At 38.8% G+C, this 4,335-nt stretch overlaps 1 pseudogene; it reads left to right on the plus strand.

Annotated features, from left to right (window-relative positions):
- Nucleotides 1-533: 533 nt before the first annotated feature.
- On the plus strand, nucleotides 534-1,294 carry LOC145719877 (large ribosomal subunit protein uL23 pseudogene; annotated as a pseudogene).
- The last annotated feature ends 3,041 nt before the right edge of the window (nucleotides 1,295-4,335 follow it).

Genomic DNA, 4,335 nt, shown 5'->3' on the forward strand with positions numbered 1-4,335 from the left:
GAAGAGCAGTGGCCTGACTGTGCCGTGGATCACAGTTTATGGCAACCCTGAGCTGAGAGCCCACTCCTTGGCTCTATCTCTGCAGCCGGGTTCCCCGCTCCAATACCTGGGAGCTCTGCCACACTCAGGCACCCCTGGTCTTTCCATGATCCCGAGGGTCCTGACACCACACTGATGCAGCAAGGGTTCCACCCCCCACTTAACCACTGGAGCGATGTCCCTCAGCAGAGCCAACTTCTAAAATATACGATTTTGTGCTCCGCTGCTCTAGCACTTGTCTATAGCGGCCGACGGAGGCCTCCTCCCCTGCCGTCTATCTTCCCAAATATCGACTCGGATTCACTTCTCCGCACGTCCTACCTTCCAGAACGTGGTTGCTTTCTGTTCAGAGAGTTGCTGCTATTCTTTTCTTCGATCTCCTATTGAGTTCGGACATGTTCAGAATGGTTTGATCCCTATCTAGCTGAATTCCTGGGACCTGACGAAATTTAGGTCTCTTACTCCTCCACCATCTGGCTCCTCCTCCTAACTCCATGTTTTTAATCTCGAAACGTGATTTTCATATGGCTGTTAAAACCACTTAGGGTTTTAAATGCCAGTCACAACACACAAAAAAGCATTGAATAAGAAAAGTATATAAATGTATACATTCATTTCAGTCTCTATATCATCAAGAAAGAAATATCAAAATAGCAATTAACTATTGACTAAGCCAATACAAGTTACATATTCCAACATCCCAGAACCAATACAAAAATTTTAAACACCCGCCTTTTCACGAAGATGGTGCGGAAGCTAAAAAGGAAGCCCCTGCCCCTCCCAAAGCCGAAGCCAAAGCAAAGGCTTTGAAGGCCAAGAAAGTGCTGCTGAAAGGCGTTCATAGTCACAAAAAAAAGAAGATCTGCGTGTCAACTACATTCCGACAACCCAAGACACTGCGTCTGCAATGGCAGCCCAAATATCCTCGAAAGAGTGCCCCCAGGAGAAACAAGGTTGATCACTATGCCAGCATCAAGCTCCTCCTGACTACTGAGTCAGCCATGAAGAAAATAGAAGACAACAACACACTTGTGTTCATTGTGGATGTCATGGCCAGTAAGCACCAGATCAAACAGGCTGTGAAGAAGCTCTACAACACTGACGTGGCAAAGGTCTACACCTTAATCAGGCCTGATGGAGAGAAGAAGGCATATGTTCGACTGGCTCCTGACTATGATGCTTTGGACGTTGTCAACAAAATTGGAATCATCTAAACTGAGTCCAGCTGGCTAAATCTAAATTTTTTCACCAAAAAAAAAAAAAATTTAAACACCCAATATAAAATATATTGCTTTAAAAGCCTAATCGAAAATACCACCTCACTGTAATATTCAGCTCTAAATACTAATTTTAAATAAAATGTCAGAAATATGGCAACTTATAACCACAGAGATATAAAATCACTAAGTGCCTAAAAATGAATAACATGTATCAAAAGATAATATTAAGTTATTGGCATTGAACTACAAAGGTTATTAGAATCCTAATTTTAATAAAGAACCCTGACTTTATTTTGGATTATTTCCAGCAGTTCATTTTTTTTTTAATATTCAACTATTCCTTTCATTTTTTTTTTATGAAACAGTTTAACTTATTATTTGGTAGCAGCAACATCCAAGAATCTTGTCAATCATAGGCCAGAAGTTCTTCCTCTGAGAAGGCCTAAATGAGCAGAACATGAAATTGCTAGAGTGGAGGCAGCATGAAGAACTTTCTCACCAAGACTGATTAAATATAGCAATGGTACCTATGGTTTCCTTTGCCTATTGACAAGTTATTCATGGTATTTTTTTCATTTATGTTTTTGACTAAAAAGAGCACCTTGATTCTCTGCTGAGGATAGGCCATGATTTTTAGGTGACACTAGAATGGTCAATCAAAGATTGCATCCAATGGCAACAGTGATTGATTCAGGAATGGACACATGACCCATAAACTCATTCTACAACACTAGCATTACCTTGATTCCTAAAACCAGACAAAAACACCACTAAAAAAGGAGAATTACAGGCCAAAATCCCTGATGAACATGGATGCAAAAATTCTCAACAAGACACTAGCAAATCAAATCCAACAGTACATTAAAAGAATTATTCACTACAATCAAGTGGGATTTATTCCTGGGCTGCAGGGGTGACTCAATATTCACAAATCAATCAACATGACATGCCACACTAATGAAAGAAGGGATAAGAACCATATGATCCTCTCAATAGATGCAGAAAAAGCATTTGACAAAATACACCATCCATTCTCAATTAAAATCTTCAACAAAATAGGTATAGATGGAACACATCTCAACATCATAACAGCCAAATATGAAAGACCCAGAGCTAAAATCATCCTCAATGGGGAAAAACTGAGAGCTTTCCTCTATGGTCAGAAACAAGACAGGGATGTCCACTCTCACCATTACCATTTAACATAGTAGTGGAAGTCTTAGTCTCAGCAATCAGACAACAAAAAGAAATAAAAGGCATCCAAATTGGCAAGGAAGAAGTCAAACTTTTGCTATTTGCAGACAACAAAATACTCTATGTAGAAAACCCAAAAGACTCCACCAAGAAATTCCTAGAACTAATACATGAATTCAGCAAAGTTGCATGATATAAAAATCAATGTACAATCAGAAAAGACATGTATCATATGATCTCACTGATACGAGGAATTCTTAATCTCAAGAAACAAACTGAGGGTTGCTGGAGTGGTGGGAGGTGGGAGGGATGGGGTGGCTGGGTGATAGACATTGAGGAGAGTATGTGCTATGGTGAGCACTGTGAATTGTGTAAGACTGTTGACTTACAGACCTGTACCTCTGAAACAAATAATACATGACATGTAAAAAAAAAAAAAAGTAATAAAAAAAATCAACGTACAGAAATCTGTTGCATTTCTATACACCAAAAATGAAGCAGCAGAAAAAGAAATCAAGCAATTAATCCCATTTACAATTGCACCAAAACCAATTAAGATACCTAGGATAAACCTAACCAAAGAGGTAAAAGATCTGTACTCTGAAAACTACAGAACACTTAATGAAAGAAACTGAAGAGGACACAAATGGGAAAATATTCTGTGCTCATGGATTAGAAGAACAAGCATTGTTAAAATATCTATACTACCTAAAGCAGTCTGTACATTTAATAGAATCCCTATCAAAATACCAACAGGATTTTTCACAGGGCTAGAATGACCAATCCTAAAATCTGTATGCAGCCACAAAAGATCCCAAATAGCCAAAGCAATTCTGAAAAAGAAAAGCAAAGCTGGAGGCATCACAATTCTGGACCTCAAGCTCTATTCCAAAGCTGTAGTCATCGAGACAGCATGGTACTGGCACAAAAACAGACACAAAAATCAATGGAACAGAATAGAGAACCCAGAAATGGATCCTCAACTCTTTGGTCAACTAATCTTTGACAAAGCAGGAAAGAATGTCCCATGGAAAAAAGACAGTGTCTTCAATAAATGGTGTTGGGAAAACTGGACAGCCACATGCAAAAGAATGAAACTGGACCACTTTCTTACACCATACACAAAAATAAATTCCAAATGGATGAAAGACCTAAATGTGAGACAGGAAACCATCAAAATCCTAGAGGAGAACACAGAAAGTAACCTCTTTGACCTCAGCCTTAGCACTTCTTACTAGACACGTCTCCAAAGGCAAGGGAAACAAAAGCAAAAATGAACTATTGGGATCTAATCAAGATAAAAAGCTTTTGCACAGCAAAGGTCACAATCCAAAAAACTAAAAGGCAGCCTATGGAATGGGAGAAGATATTTGCAAATGAAATATCTGATAAAGGGTTGGCATCCAAAATCTATAAAGAACTTACCAAACTTAACACCCAAAACCAAAAAATCCAGTTAAGAAATGGGCAGAAAACATGAATAGACATTTTTCCAAAGAAGACAATGAAATGGCTAGCAGACTCATGAAAAAGTGCTCAACATCACTCATCATCAGGGAAATACAAATCAAAACCACAATGAGATACCACCTCACACCTGTTAGAATGGCTAAAATTAACAATACATGAAAAAACAGGTGTTGGCGAGGATGTAGAGAAAGGGGCACCCTCTTACACTGTTGGTGGAAATGCAAAATGGTGCAGTCACTCTGGAAAACAGTATGGAGGTTCCTCAAAAAGTAAAAATGGAGCTACCCTATGATCCAGCAATTGCATTACTAGTGCACTATTATCCTTTACCCAAAGAATACAAAAATATGGATTCGAAAGCATACATGTATCCTGATGTTTATACCAGCATTATCAACAATAGCCAAACTAT

This window comes from Leptonychotes weddellii, unplaced genomic scaffold, assembly GCF_054177405.1.
Source record: "Leptonychotes weddellii isolate Sample4059 unplaced genomic scaffold, ASM5417740v2 HiC_scaffold_7945, whole genome shotgun sequence".
Taxonomy (NCBI): domain Eukaryota; kingdom Metazoa; phylum Chordata; class Mammalia; order Carnivora; family Phocidae; genus Leptonychotes; species Leptonychotes weddellii.